Source organism: Sceloporus undulatus, chromosome 4 (genome assembly GCF_019175285.1).
Source record: "Sceloporus undulatus isolate JIND9_A2432 ecotype Alabama chromosome 4, SceUnd_v1.1, whole genome shotgun sequence".
NCBI lineage: Eukaryota > Metazoa > Chordata > Lepidosauria > Squamata > Phrynosomatidae > Sceloporus > Sceloporus undulatus.
Window position 1 is genome coordinate 38,617,532 of NC_056525.1, and position 16,530 is coordinate 38,634,061.

General features: G+C 41.1%; 1 protein-coding gene across 2 annotated transcripts in view; it reads right to left on the minus strand.

The window, feature by feature from the left end:
* The window catches only part of ITCH (itchy E3 ubiquitin protein ligase), a 603,853-nt gene that overhangs the window by 11,736 nt on the left and 575,587 nt on the right, over nt 1–16,530 (minus strand). The gene's annotated exons all lie outside the window — the stretch shown is intronic.

Consider the following 16,530-nt stretch of genomic DNA (forward strand, 5'->3'; position numbering starts at 1 on the left):
TAATGGCGTCTCCCAACCAAGAGAGCACAATGAGGTCTGTGCAAAATGGGGAATTGCCCACTCAAGGCTTTTGCTATAAACTAATTCAGTGATTGGAAAAGATGTATTGGATTCATCATTTGTTGTTATTGAACTGACGTCACTTTTCTAAACTTATGGTGAGCCTACATAGGTTTATCAGAAGATATTTGCCATTTGCCTTTTCTCTATGCTTGACAGAGTTGACTTGTCAAGTCAACCAGTGGGTTCCATGGCTTAGCAGTGGATTCAAATCCTAGTCTCTGAGGCTAAAACAGACAAGCCCCAAATTAAAGCTGCTTCATATCATTTGGAGCGTCTGCTGTTTAAATGACATACGCATCTTACGCGGCAAGGAAGCCTCGCTCCATTACTAGGATGGAATGTTGCTTTGGCCACAGCTTCTGGCCTCTGACGACCCATGCATCCTTTACAACCGCATTACTTCCAAAGTGACTGGAAGCAGCTTTATTTTGGCCTGCCTGTTCAGGTCATAGTTCAACTCAAGCGAAGCTACTCTATTTGGTGGACTCATTCACTATTTGCATGAGATTTGAGACAGTGCCTTAAATGTTAAAATTGACCACAAAGGAGGAGGGAGCCGGGTGATTTTCATTAACTTTTTGTTTAAAAAATCAAAGCTAACAAATTCAAGATGTCATAAATGGTTAAAAACACATGACATTGGCTGTAAAGGACTGCCAAATAAGATGCTTCGGTCTCTTGGAGGTTGCTATTTTAAATGATGCATGGAGTCCTAAGAGTCGGAGGTCGCGCCAAAAGCCACACTCCATCTAAACATGGAGGCAGCTTTGGCGGCAGCTCCGGATTTTAGGATGCATGCATCATTTAAATACATACCTCCAAAGAGAACCGAGCGCTTTATTTGGCCGTCTGTACAGCTATGTCACAAGACGAAAGAATTACCTAGCAATACATTTTGGATTGACATAAACGTATCACATTTAAAAAATGTGAGTTATGAAAGGTATCTAAATAACGAAAAACTTTTAGGCTTACATTTAGTTTCTTCATACTAGTTTAGACAATACCCATATCTCCTAACTTTACCATCACACACCTAAACACACACATGGACTCTTCACATGGGGGCAAAAGTGAACAATACCCAATCTGTGACATGTTTTCCTCATTTTCTGGGAAAGAATTGTTCTTACATCAGTGCATATAAGGCTATAGCAAAGAATGTATAGCCTGGTGGACACCGTGGTTATTGCCTGTACTTCAGCCATCCACTAGTCTTACCCTTTTGAGTTAACGAGCTTGTGGGGCATTAGCTACACATTGTTAAAAACAGGCTTAGGAGTTGTCTTAAGTGCACTATCAACCGTATAGAATATAGACATGTACTGCTATTGTATTTTAAGCACTCCTGGTTCGTGTTATGTTAGCTTCACACCAGGGAAAGCAGAATGTTACGTATTTTTCCAGACTACTATCACAATTTGTCAGGATTCTAACCATTTACTACCAAGGAACTGTAGTTCAGAAAAAAGCCAAATTTTCACACGCTTGTTGGATGTGCCCATCTTCCACTAAAACAGATTGCTGTTTTGTATAAGGTGCCTGACCAGACCTTTTAGATCGGGGTAGGCAACCTTTTGAGCCGGGGGCCGGGTGCTGTCCCTCAGACAACTGGGGGGCCAACAGCCAACAATAAATTCATTAATATTTTTTTTAAAAAAAATTTAAATTCTAAATAACCCAGGGACAAAGTAGGACAAAATTTTCAAATGGAATACACTTTTTTTTACAAAAAATTGGATGACACACGAAAAAAATTGCTGATTTTTTTAAAAAATGTTATTCTACATTGCCTGTTCTGAGGCTTCTATTAGACAATTGCCCCCAAAGCCGGCGGCACTCAGCAAGCAGGCCAGGTGGGGCAGGTCCCAAGGCTTGCCAGGCCGCATCTGGCCCGCGGGCCCAGGTTGCTACCGTGCCTTAGAGATTCATATGCATTCACCCCAGAACTTAGAGCTTGGTTCCCACTTAGGATTTGCATACACGTAAATAAAACGCTTTTAATACATCGAATTACAATATACCAGTTGGTTATTCCCGCTTTTCAAATCGCTTTATTCCATCGGTTCCCCATCTGCTATGTTATGTAATCTCATATTTTTATTACACTGCAAGCGTTCATTGAAGCGTTCTCACTTGCATGAATATCGGTGTTATAAATAAAGCGACATTCTTCGCTCTCCATACCCTTATTTTGGAAGTTGTTCAATCAATAACTACGCGCAGAATGAACGTAACGTTAACCCCGCATTATTCTCGGAATCGATTTAACTTTCTGTCAGACATGTTCCATCTCTTAGTGACCGTTTTAAACCTGATTCGTAATTATGTTGGCGGTTTTTTATTTAATGAAGCGCAATCAAGACCTCTACTTAACCAACGAATCAAAACGTCATAAAGCGCTGTCATGCCTTAATATATTACAGTGTCCCTCGCGAATTTAGTAGGAAAAACCAACAGCTCTCTTCCAGAGGAACTATGGGATAGGTTTTCCAGGGCAGCCATCCACTGCTTCATGGTCTCCTACAGACAGCCAGGCAGATCCCTTCCAGAGAGCCCAAGAGATCAATGAGAAGGATGCTATGCTGGCAATAGCGAATTTAAGGCTAAGAAAACCAGAAGCTCTCTCCAGAGGAACTGATTGGAGTAGGTATTTATTCCAGGGGCAAGCATCACCCGACTTCATCGTCTCCTAGACAGCGGCCAGAAATCATGGGGGATGCTTTGGGCAATGCGGAATTTAGTAGGAAATCCAAGCCTCTCTCCAGAGGAACTATTGGATAGGGTTTCCAGGGCAGCATCCCTGTTCATGTCTCCCTAAGGGACAAGCCAGGCGAATCCTTCAGAGAGCACAGAGATCAATGCAGGAGGCTGCTGGAAAAAGCAGGGAGGGAGAACACTTTCCAAAGATTCTCTTTCCAGGTTGGAGGAGAAGGCAGATTCCGTTTGAGACAGAGAGGGAGAAAGAAAGGTCTATACCCCCCCCACCATGATCAGAGCCCTTCCTGTTGGGCGCGATCAGATGCCTCCTATGCTGAGGAGCCTTTCCCTTCCCTGCCTGGGCGAGATCAGAGCCCCACGCTGGTGGGATGCCTTCTTGAGGGAGCCTTCACTCCTGCCTCTCCTCCGTTAGAAATGGGCTCTCCCCACACAGAGGGGAGGTTGCAATCCACCGGGAGAAGCATTTGTAGTCCTTTGCAGATGCAGGCGCTTGAGCAGCGGCGACTTCAGGGATAAAGCGCTGAAGAGATAATGAGGATGTAAACAATAAAATAAAAAATAAAAATACTCCTTATTCTTATGAAGACCACAGCGGACAAATGGGTGAGGGAAGAAAAAAATGGCGACAAGCCACGACGGATGTGGAAGAAAGGGGAAACTCCCCCAATGACAGCCCCATCGCCGTCAGCTCCTCCCTCCTTCTAGCCCGAACACCACCATGCTATCGTTCTCATCTAAATACTCCGTTCCTAACTCGAATATAAGGGGACAACCACTAGGTAGGCCTAGTGTTTTTTTAACAATCGTTAAATTAGGAAAACAAGGATTTAAATTTTATCCGTTCGGATTCGTTCTAGTGGGCGAATTCGGGTTGCTCTAGACACGTTCTAGGTTTTACATCCGGATCCACTTAATTGAACGCCACTCTTGGATTCTATTCAGAAAGCGGGGTTTAACTAGTTGGAACACGCTCTTAGAATAGCTATCTCTCCAAAGGGTCTGTAACAGGGGTAGGCAACCTTTTTGAGCCAGGGCTGGTGCTGTCTCAGACAACTGGGGGCGACGACCAAAAATAAATAATAAATAATGTTTGAAAATTTTACAAATACATAAACCGGGGACAATTAGGACAACATTTTCACAATGGTGGAAACTTTTTTTACAAAGTGGAAGGACACGCAAAAAAAATTTGCTGATTTTTTTTAAAAACTTTTAATATAAATCATTTTCTGAGGCGTCTATAGACCAAATTTGCCCCCCTTGCCCTGCGCCGAGAGGCCAAAGGCCCCGGCGGGCAATCGGCTGGCAGGACCGGGCTGGGGGGCTGGTTGGGGCTGGTCCCAAGGCCTCGCGTCCGCATTCCGGCCCACGGCGCATGTTGCCTCCCCCCTTTTGGAAGAACAATGGCTCTTTAAGCTCTATGGGTCACTGGAAGGAAAGCATTTTAGAACATTCTGAAATTCAAGACAATTACCTTTCAAGAGCTGCGGATATTGGTATGGCCAAGTGGTGAGGGTCTCCACCCATCATCGAGAATCATGTTTAGAGGCTGACATCCCTTGAAATACAAGGTTGCTCAAATACACCATATGTATTCCTCATTTGTTTTCCCCTTCATGGCAAACACTCGGCACAACTCAAATAGAAAATATAAATAAGTATTTTTGTTTGCTACAATCAAGCCCAATTATGCCTATAAGAGCAGTCTGACACTCAGTGACCCTTATATGGCCATCCCTTTCCATTTATCAGCCTATTCTTTGCGGCAAGTAGAAAAATATCTCCACCTAAACAGCAGAAAATAAAATAATCTCAGTCTAAGTATAGAAAAGGGACCCATATTTTACTTCTTATCTATGAAACATTAGGACTTCCTCAGAGAACAATTAGTTTCTCCCAAACTTACAGATATTACTTCTCTATTGCACCACCCGCACCAAGCATATGGAATAACTACAGAAGAGACGCTCGCCCCACGTACTTCAACCTCATTATGAATCCCATTTAGAGGAGGGGTGAAAGAGTGAACTTCATACTGGGTTCAAAGACACCTGACCCTCTGTATGCACAAGGTGACTTCAAAGGACTTCAGAACGACAAGTTATCTTGCTTCACGTTCACACTCTCAGGTCTTTCAAGGGTAGTCAGGAGACTCCTACAAATGATAGCTCAATGCAAACCCCTTGCTCTCGGGCCCCACCCTTCCAAGGACGACAACACTTCCTCAAAGTGTTTATCCTCTGCAACCCATGTTCCAGCCAGTTCGTGCAGTGCTTTCACAGGTTCTGCAGCAGAAACAGCAGAATCTTGCAGCATGTAAAGACTCAAAACTGTATTAGGACATCTGTTTTCATCAGCTTACTAAATTTCCGCCTTTAAGGTCCTACCGGATTCTTATATTAATGCTCGACAAGCGGGACGTAGCGGGGGGGGGGGTTCGTGGGGTACGGACACCCACCTTCCATTAGAAAAATGGACTTGGTGTGTGCTTGCTTGTGCTGCGACCAAGCACCATTATAATGGTGGCCACTTAGTCTGGACCCCCCTTCTAAAATCCTAGCTACGTTCCCTTGAGAACAATTATTGCTCTCTTGAAAGATGAGATGCGACACACCCACACCCACATTTGTGTGAAGCTCTGGGTCCCCTCCTTCCCCACACACAACACTTTAAAAAAATATCTGAGATCCTGCTCTGGAAGCGCCCCTGGGGGAGGCACAATTTCATAATGTGTAGACCTAACCTACACTTAACTACTAGGGATATATCAAAATGAGATGGGTGAGGCCCACTAGACCTCTTAGGACAATGCTTCGAGGACTATTTGATGCGTAAGTCGGCAATCCCCCAGTGCCAGGCACTACTACTACTATATTGGTCTTGTTGGGTACAATTTCTTTCTGAACTTTGGCCAGTAACTGGCACCAGTCCAGGAGCTTGCACCTTCAGTAGCTCAGTAAAGAGAGGGCTTTGTGACTTCAGCCCATTAAGCGACGTGAGACCCTAGCCTTTGCCTAGTTCAACCGGATTTTTGGGGGCTAAAACTGGAAGAAGGCCGGGGCCATGTTCGCCTCCAGAGCTCTTTGGAGGAAAAAGAGGGGCAGGAAACAAAACTCGCTGCCAACATCTGCCTATTCCTTTCTTTTTAACTATGGGACAATCGCCAGGTGAGTTCATCCAAAATGACCTGGCAATGAAGCAAAGATTGTAGCATTTTTAAAAACATATGTATAGAAACTTTTAAAATTGGAAGCATAGGATTCCCATGCCTTTGCGGATGGGACATTGCGTGTCAGTAGAAGACCGAAAAATTAGCTACCACCCTTGATAGAAAATATACAGAAATTTGAAAAAATTTCGGGGTTTTAACAAAAAAATACATACAGAAAAAACAATTTGATCACCAAGAATTATACTGCGGATAGGGAAAATGAAGATAAAGACATGACGGGTTTCACTATTGTAAGAAAAAGCAAGATATCTGAGAATAACAATATAACAAAAATTCGGACTTAATTCCAAAATAATTATAAAAAATGGAAGAAATAAAAGGAGAAATGAACGAAAAAGATGGAAGATTTAAAATTTCCCTCCGTGGGCGAACGCCGCTGTGAAAATGACTACAGTTCCTACATTATTATTTCTGTTCGGACACTCCTGTAATTGAGAATAAAGATTCAATGGAATGGCAAAAACAAAACAGATATCTGATTGGCTTTTATATCGGGAGGGGACCAACGAAAGACTACAACCCCGTTATATGGGCAAGCTGCACTACAAAGAGGAGGGTTTGCTTTGTCCTAACTTAAGATTTACTATTGAAGCAAGTGTATTAGAATTGGTTAGTGTGTGTGGTTAAAATTGGAGGAAGGACAAGAACTTCTTGAATTAGAACGGACAATACTTAAGATTTGGATTTCATGCCATATTGTTTAATGTGAAAGTGAGTGAATGTAGTTTAAAAACCCTTTTTGTAAGAGCTTCAGTGTATAGCATATGGGCGAGACAGATTAGATACACAGAGGGATTTGTTTTCTGCATACTCCGATGTGGTTATCCCCCCATGCGGCATTGTTTAATACATATTCTCCAAAAAAAGGAAGGTTGGTAACATATGGAGAGTATTTAAAAGGGATAGAAAAATATGTGATATGACATACCATTAGAACAATCAAATGCAGAAGGACATAAATGTGAATGGTTTTATACCATCCATTGGTGTCTCGCTTTAGAACTGACAAAAAAAAAAACAAGTCATTTCACCAGAACCACTGACAAATTTTAGAAGAAATTATCTGGGGGAAAAATTGGCAATGTTATCCAGAGTATATAAAAAACTTCTGGAATTAAAATTTAGAAGGCTGGTGGTGGTGTTGGGGGGGTTTGGGGGTGTGGGGGGGGGGGGGTTGGGGTGTGGGGGGGGTTGGTGGGGGTTTGGGTGGTGGGGGGGGGTGGGGGGTGTGAGATGGGGGGGGGGGGGGGGGGGGGGTGTTGGTGGTGTGGGGGGGGGGGGTTGGGGGGGGGGCGGGGGGGGGCCGGTGGTGGGGTGGGTGGGTGAGATGTTGGTCGGTGGTTGGGGTGGGGGGGGGGGGGTGGGTGGGTTGGGGGTGGTGGGGTTGGCGTTGGGGGGGGGTGGGGGTGGGTGTGGGGTGTGGGTGGGTGGGGTGGGGGGTGTTGGGTGTTGTTGGTGGGGGATGGGGGGGCTGGTGGGGGGGTGGGAGATGATACATAAAAGATACTATGATAAGTGGGCCCAAGGATGCTTAAAACCCCGTGGAACTAAGCCAATGGGAAATACTACTGGAAAAACAGACTTTAATATACTACCTGTCGGATATAAAGGAGAATATCTGAAAATAATATACAGGTGCCATCCTCTCCCTGATAAAATTGTGCAACATAATGGAAAACGTACCAAATAATGTTGAAAATGTGTTACGGAAAAAGGACTTTTTTCCTAAGTTGGTGGGAGTGTTCAGGAATGTGTAGAAGCCTAAAGAATTTGGAAAATGGATTAAAACAGGAGATTTTAAAGAAATAGAACATAATTGACATAGAATTGCAATTTAGGCAGACAAGTCTTACTACTTAATATGATAAGACGAAAAAGTGGCAAAAACAGTTTGGCAACAATTGATCTTTATAGTTGCGGCCTGCTAGATGACGGCTCCCAGTGGCTTCCAGAGGCATGATTTCTGATCGATTGATATATGCCAGATCTGGAAAAATTTCAAACCGACCTAAGCCTGAGGATTGGATGAACCAACTTATTAGATAGATGGAAGCAGATTAATTTCAAAGGACTAACTGAAAACAAAACAGGAGTCAGAGAAATCGGCAGGAAGGCAAAATTTTGATACAAATATGGGAAAAATTGATGTATTTATAAGGCCAAAATGGCCCAAACATTACCAATGAATTTAAAAAGTAATGAGGAAAAATTGATAAAATTAGATAAAAAGATAGCTGGTATGGAAGTATGGAAAACAACTGAAGTTAAGTTAAATTTGTCCTAAGGAGTAGAAAACAATGTATCATGTGAAGAGTGTAAAACAGAATGATGAAAGGAAATGCAGATATGCCGGAATTAAAACTTAACAGTTCAAGACTGACCAGGAAGTCAGTGTTTTATGTTTTTATGTCAGATGTATGCAATGAATGGAATAATGAATTATGTTTTGGTTTTAGTGCTAATGTTAATGGTGTATAGTTTAGTAATTTAGGTTCGCATTGGGATAGACGATTTTAGCGGTTTGTATTGTAAGATGTAATTTACAAATAAATAACTAAAATGAAAAAAAAGACCATAGGGAATAGATAATTCTATTCTATTATTAGCTCTGAACGCATGACACCCAGCCAAAAGGAAAAAACAAGCTTATGAGATTTTCTCTTTCGACTGCTGAATAAAAATTTTAGACACTAGATCTAGTCTTACTGCCCCAAAATCATTCCTAACAATCTATGTATGAAAAGACATTTAAGGACTAGTCCAGTACAGCGAATGATTCCTGTTTTGGCCAGATCGGGGCCCGCGGCAGCATCTCACCTTTCCCCGAGGTAAAAAGGAGCCACAAAAAGCGTCTTCCGTTTTGCACCCTAGAAAGGGTGCCGTTAGCCGCATTGCTTTGAGTTGGCGGTGCTCCTTTGGCACTTGTGTCATATGGACACAGCACTGGAGGCGCACTGCCGCTATGTGAGCGGCATGCAGCCAGTAGTCTGAACAGGGCCTCGTTTCGTCTCTTGGTTCTTTCACAAGCGTGTTGTTAGTCTGCTTGACACTATGGAAAATTTAGCAGGGACTTAAGAAATTCAAAACTTGTTCTGTTTTACTCTTGTTGCTGGTTTTTTGTTTTTATGCGTTTTTGCCTCTCTTCAAAGTGACAAACAGAGAGATTCCTACAGTTCAGGCATCCTTACAGTCCATTTAGCAAAACATAACAAAATAAAAAAGCAAGTTCACTCTTCATTTGGCTGATTTCTCTGAGTGACACCTTGGATCCCACTCTTGAAAAAAAGTTGGCCACATATAATGAAATAAATCCAATCTGGGGAGCACAAATATTTAAAATCACGTCACCACAAATTGATACAAAATCTCCAAGACCAAACGGATTTAACAACGTATCACTGTTTTAAACTACTATTGCTTGTGTGACAATTTCTAAGTTAGTTTATCCCAGAGCTCGACCTTACATATTTTTAAAAAACTCATGTGACAACCGCAGATAGTCTGCCTTAGTCAACACATCAATCTTGACTTTTTTTTTTTTGGCTCCAGGTAAAGAAACACATAGAAGAACACTTTGCAGTCAACCACAGAATTCAGAACTGGGAAATTCATTCTCACTGTGGGAAATCCAAGCGCACATTTCTTCTGTTCTCGATGCTTAGCCCGCAAAATCTACATATTTCCACTGCCTCCAGTCTCTATATTATTTGACTAAGCATTCGATTTGTCTTTGACACTGAACAAATTAAACACTTTGTCAGGACTCAAACTGTTATCAAACGCCAAATCATATTACCCAGGAATCCCTGTTTTGGCAATAGCTGCAGCAGGCATGATCTTGAGTTGAGAAAATATTGCAAACTTGGACCACTGCACCTGTTAAAAATAATTAAAATACAATTCCCCACATTGCTATTATTTGTTGAAAATAGTTTCAAGAGAAGAGAATACACGTCGTTTTGAGAAGTTCATACATTCTGTTGCAGTATTAACATATGCTGGTTTGACACCACACGTGTTCCCACCCATTATCCCAGGTGGCTGGTGCAGGACACAGAAGGAACTTGTCATCAGTGGGCTCCTCCAACACTACTGAGAGCTTTTCCATGGGAGGGACTATGTTAGCCTTCCTCTTATTCTATCACGTTGTAAGCTTTTTTTAGTTCTTATTACTGTGAGATAAGGTGACTGATATGAAATTGACAACCAAGTGATTTAATTAATGATGAAGGAACTTTAATTTTACATTCTATTACATCACGCTTTTAACTGCTTAGTGAGAATGTTCCCTATTGGCTATACTACAGGAGCCATCATGCTTTCACATGACCCATTCTTTCAAATCTGTTCTAAATCTTATACCCCATAACCCCTCTAATATTGACACACAGTCTGACTCATTGGCAGCACCAGATCAAAATGCATAGGATTCAGGTTTTCATAATTTAAACAGGGCCAACAAGAGTGGCAAGCATTATAACTATACCTACTACAGTATCGAGGTGTTTTGTGTGTTAGGTTCACACCATGCCAGTTGGAAGCGACCGGTAGGTTGTGTCATTGAGAGGTGGGGACAGCTGAGGTCTCGCTTGGGCAATCACTGTCCCTACTTATACCCTCAGAGGAAGCTTTTAAAGCTTAAAGAAGAAAAACCCCCGCCTCAAGTCTACTGCCTAACACCACTTGCTTTTCCCTCTCTGCAAGAAACACCTCTATGCTCTTGGGTGTGACTCTTGCCTTCTGTTGTAAGTGTAATAACACCATGGGACTTTCCTAACATATAACAGCTGGTTTAGGAGGATTCTGGAGCTTGTTATGTGTCCATAGAATGCAAGTAGTATTTTTTAACTGAAACTAAGCGGCTATTACCAACAGCGGGCACTTTGTGCCGGCCTGTGCGGCCAGGGTGATGGCTAGTTATCACACAGCTGCACAGTCCTTACTCCACCGCTTGGGTTGCCATTGTTGCATATGCAACCCACCTTCCTAGACGGCACCATACCATTATGATGCACTTCTGCCGTGGTGTCACAAATTAGTGCACTGCCGCAGAACGAGTGTCCACAACGCCACGGCCATGCCACTTACACTTGCCCCTCTCCAGGGCGATCTGCTTGGTTGCACCAGCATCTTTTTGTCTCTCTCCAGGGAGCGGATCCGGGTGCCGCTCTCTGTGTGCAGTTGATGCAGCACTGATCCGGGGTGAAAAAGGAGCAGCTACCATGCCATCCATCTGTATTTTTTTAGCTCATAAAGGCTTGTCTGTTGCCAGGCACGCCATGAAATGGGAAACCCCAGTTCTTTTTTCCAGCCTTGCAAATTTGCAAGACTAAAAACGACTCTGCTCTGCATTTAACTAATTTCTGCTTTTGACAGTGTTCTCAGTCCCTAACCTGTTGACGGCCGTACATGTATTATTGTTTCATAGAAGTGCATTATTGTTTAATATAAACGTTTCCAACACTTCATTCATAGATTACAGGTTTCATTAGACAAGTAGGTACCACATAAGCACTTATTCTCACACTGTTTTCAGATTAATTTTCAATTTTTTAAAAAAGAGAAATCCCTTGCTAGGGTGGGCCTTTTTCACTCCATTGGTGCTTTGGTTCCACGGATCCCCTGTGATAACCACAAACCTGTGATGCTCACAGCCCATTAAAATTAAATATAACGGCAAAGCAACACATGGTGTCCCTTACTATAACATGGACCAAAACCACAGCTTTGCTATTTGAAACTTCATTAACTTTTCTAAACATATTTTACAAGCTCGTGGATGCTTGACATCTGTAGAATAATAACAAGTTTGTGGATAAGGAGACGCTGATTGCATATTATATCCAGACTTCTTCTCCTTGTTCAGATCTTCTCCAGCTCCCCACCAAATTCTCGTTCACTAACCCTCTCTGTCTTTGCATTATCGAAAAACAGAAAAAGACAAGACAAGTACCTATTCATTGTTTTGCTCACCAAGCAGAAACACGGCTACCTCCCCTATCCACAAGCTGAGTTAACATATTCAGTCAGACCTCTGGCCACAGTGTTTACGTGACTTGGGTTACATCCCGCTTGTGGTTACTGTAAATGTTGCTCTAAATCGGGGCTGCCTTTGAAAATGTGCTCAGAACACTTTCAGCTGGTTCCAAAGAACTTGCATCATGCCTTTTACACTGGACGCTTGGCTACAGGGGAGCATTACAAACTCCCCTTGTTGGCAACAGTTCCACTCGGTCTGTCCAATGCATTTCTGGGCACAATTTTCAAAGTTGCTGTTTTGCCCCTCTATAAATACGCGTTTATAGGGCTTGGTCCAGGCTAGCTTTGAAAGACTACTTATCTCCCTGTTACCACACCCCTCAGAATATTGAAGTCAGTGGAGAGGCCCTTCAATTCTCTCTGTGTTTATCAGACGAGCTCTTACAGAGGTACTATTCCAGTGTGAACTCCTCTAGCTGCCTCCTCTTGCATGCTGGGATTCGCAGTTTTTAAGGAGGGGTATTTAGAACTCTCTCAGGCCAGAGACGTTTCCAGCTCCATTGAAACAACTGACCCAATCCCAGCACTGCACACCGGAGGCTTCTAGAGGCAGTCACACTGGAAACCTAGTAGCTCTTAAGAGCATAGTGTGCTTACATAAACATCTCTGTCCCACTATCCCTCATGAGGCCAACATGTTGGCCAAGAAACACAGAGAACAGGGCCCCCCTTTTTCCATGGCTGCTTCCAACGCTCTGGAACTCCCGTCCCGTAGGGACGACCAGGAGGCCTCCATCCCTGCATGTCTTTCTGGTGCACGTAAAGCTTTATGTTTTACATGCTGCCACGGCATTGCCACACGGACTATGGATGCTGTTTTGTTTTTTACAAGTTTTAAACTTTAAATCTTAACTAAGGTAGTTTTTTAATTGTTTGACAGCTGTTTAAACCTGTGTTTTTAAATGTGATTTTGCCTGTTTTAATAGCTCTTTAACTCAGACTATTTTTTAGAATTTTGACTAGCTGCCTTGAGTCCCTGTCTATGGGAGGAAGGCCCGGAATTATATTAAATAATAATAATAATAATAATAATAATAATAATAATAATAATAATAATTCATAGACTATAATTAGAAGTTTTATCATTAGCATCCATGTGGATATCTTTGATCTAGGGTCTTTAACTCGGACTATTTTAGATTTGATAGCTGCCTTGAGTCCCTGTATTGAGAAGAAGGCAGGATATTAATAAATATAACAAGAACAACAACAACAATAATACATAGACTCTAGTTAGAAGTTTTATCATTAGCATCCATGTGGATATCTTTGATCTAGGTTCTTTTTTCCTGCTACTAGTGTTAAGAAAATCTTGGGGAAATACTGATTTTAAAAAAACCTTATAATTCAAACAAAATTTTAAAAACTCATAATTTTTAAAAAAGAAATGATTGATTTTTATCAAGACTACTAAACGATATTGAGCAAATACTGCCAATCTCAGTGTCTCTTCTATATAATTTATCAAGGAATCCAAAGGCAACTTTACCTCTGCTCCCAGGGCCACCAGAGTTTCAATCAGAACTGCTGTCTGAACAGTCATGTGTAGGCAACCAGCAATCCGAGCTCCTTTCAATGGCTTTGTTGCCGCGTACATTTCCCGCATCTTCATCAACCCTGGCATCTCATTCTCGGCAATCTCCAGGGCCTTCCGGCCCCATTCTGCAAGACTGATGTCAGCTGAAAGCAAAGTGAGGAACAGGTGATTGGGACATGTAGGCACAAAACTGTAATTCATTCAGTTTCTCAAGTTAACACCAGCTGCACAACTGCTATAAAGCTATCAAGACAGACAACATTTAGCAGCTGGGGAAAAGAGCAACAGCCCCTCTGCATTCCCTCTTCAACATATTAAGTAAGAGATTAAGTATCCACAGGGATATATTTCAATGTTTAAAAAAATCATATCCATTTTATAAATTGAGGCTGCATCTGCAATGCAGAAATGAAGCAGTTTAACACCACTTTAACTGCTATTGCTCAGTGCTTTGAAATTACAGGATTTGTAGTTTTGTGAGATATCTAGCCTTCTGTCAGAAAGCTTTGGTGCCACAACAAACTACAAATCCCAGTATTTCATAGCACTAAGCCATGACAGTTAAAGCAGTGTCAAACTACATTATTTCTGAAGTCGATCCTATTTAATAACAAGCACCCCATGCTTTTCAATGACCCATTCTTTCAACTGTTCTAAATTATAGCCAGAACCCATATATTTGATAAGTGGTCTGCTATCTGGACCACAAATAAAATTAATGAGTTCAGGTTATAATTTAAAAGGGCAAAAAGAGTGGTACCTATTCTGTATGAGGTGGGTCGATGTTGGTCACACAAGCAGTTAGAGTGATGGGTTTGTGTCTTGAGAGGCAGAGGTGTCAAACTACTTTATTTCTGCAGTGTAGAAAGTACACCCAGACTCATCACATCCAAGTAATTGGAATTAGGCATAAATTTATTTGCTTGTCACTTTGATACCCTATATTTCTGCTAATGTATTCAGTGTAATGAGCATGGCTTGTCTTCCCTGCACACTTTATCCTTAAAGCAACCCTGTAAGTTATGTTAGGCCGAGAGAATGGGACTAGCCCAATGTCTCACACTACATTTTCCGGCTTAGTGGGATGGTAAAATGGATCACCCAGGTTCTAGTGCAACACTGCTTCTCTTTGGTGAAAAAAACAACTATAAGTAAATAGTTGTGTAAAATCTGAAGGTGGGCATTCCTAAAATAATAATCAATCAAAAAGCTTGCTACATACTGGAATTATAACATTCTGAGACAAAGGAGTACTTTTCAAATGGTATTTACTAACAAGTACCCAAGGCTATTTTACTACATACAGATTGTATTTTACAGCCTAGATAGGTATGGCAGTCACGTAGGTGTATGATGGTTTATGACATAGTTTCATTTGCTCCATATTGCAACACACACTAGTCTGACTGCAAACATTGGCTAATTCTTTTTGTTAATAATTTGTACTCCCAATTATTCAAACAGACTGAAAAAGAAGTCAGAGATTAGACAGATTACTTAGGAGGGAAAAATACTGAGAGGACTGGTGAAGGATATGAAGGAAGAATTCCATCAATGTATATGTTCAACCTAATTTCAAGTGTGCTCATCTCTCTTAAACTGCCAACCTCCTAAACTGAAGCATGTTGAGGAGATACCCATATACACACACACCAGGCACCAGAAATCACATATAACAGGCGTGGCCAAACCATGGCAAGTGAACCACATGTGACTCTTTTGCACATAACATGCAGTTGACTGAGCTCCTTTGTGCATCATAGTTCATATAAAGGTTAAATTAATTTTTCCAACCTTTACATTTACTGTATTTACCACGCATGAGCTAAAATTCCCTGTATTAAAATGTTAATTTAATGTTCATGGTGAGTAAATGCATTTAAGAATTTAAATGCTAATTTTAATGCGAGATTTGAGTCAAGGACTAAAAAAAATTTGGATTAGCCAGGATTACAGGGGTATTGTGCTGGAAAATCAGTAACCATACAAACTAGTGCTGACAATGTAATTTTTAGTGGACATGACTTGCAGTTACAGAATTGTAATGTGCTGGCAGTGAAATTAGCTGAGTGATAGCGTGACACTGGGTGCTGCAGTGTGTGGTTATATTGTGCATGTTAGACCTTATTGTTTCTTTTCACTTTAATTTTGTGTAAGTGTCTCTTGTTTTCTATGGTGGTATTACTAATTATTTTTCTCCACATCTGACTGGATAATTACTAAAACAAATAAATTTTATTTAAAATATTTATCTCTATTGCTTTTATTTTCAGTTTGGCAATTTCATTTAATGGTAATGCAAATCTGCACATTTTTCTTAGATGATTCCATAATTCATTACCACATCAAATATGCTGAATAAGGTTAAAAGACTAACCAATCAAGATTATAAAAACATTTGAGGTAGTGTATATATGTGTGCGTGCATGCATATTACTAAAGCTAATACAAATGAACAGTTTAAAAACTATGTACCTGAAAAATTATATATATACGTATTTCTTAATATTTATTATAAAAAAAACCCTAACAAAATGGTATCCATGGAGGTTCGTTCCATGACACACACACACACCCCAAATGGGTAATAAATCTGTGGGTCTTCAAGTCCCATTAAATACAATGGATAGTAAAATATTGTTCCTTATATAATATGGCAAAATCAAGATTTGGTTTTTGGAATTTATATATTATTAAAATTTTGTTCAAGCCGTGGATGTTTGAATCTGTGCATTAAAAAAACATGATTATATAACAATAATGTGTGTTCAATATTCATTCATGTCTTGTGGTTCTTAAACATCTGAAGTTTATAGTACTGTATGTGGCTCTTACATTAAGCAAGTTTGGCCACACACCTGACATATGACAACCTATTTGATCCAAGAAAAACTTAAGTTAAAACCTACTCTCTCATTGCCAATCCACAGGCTTAAAC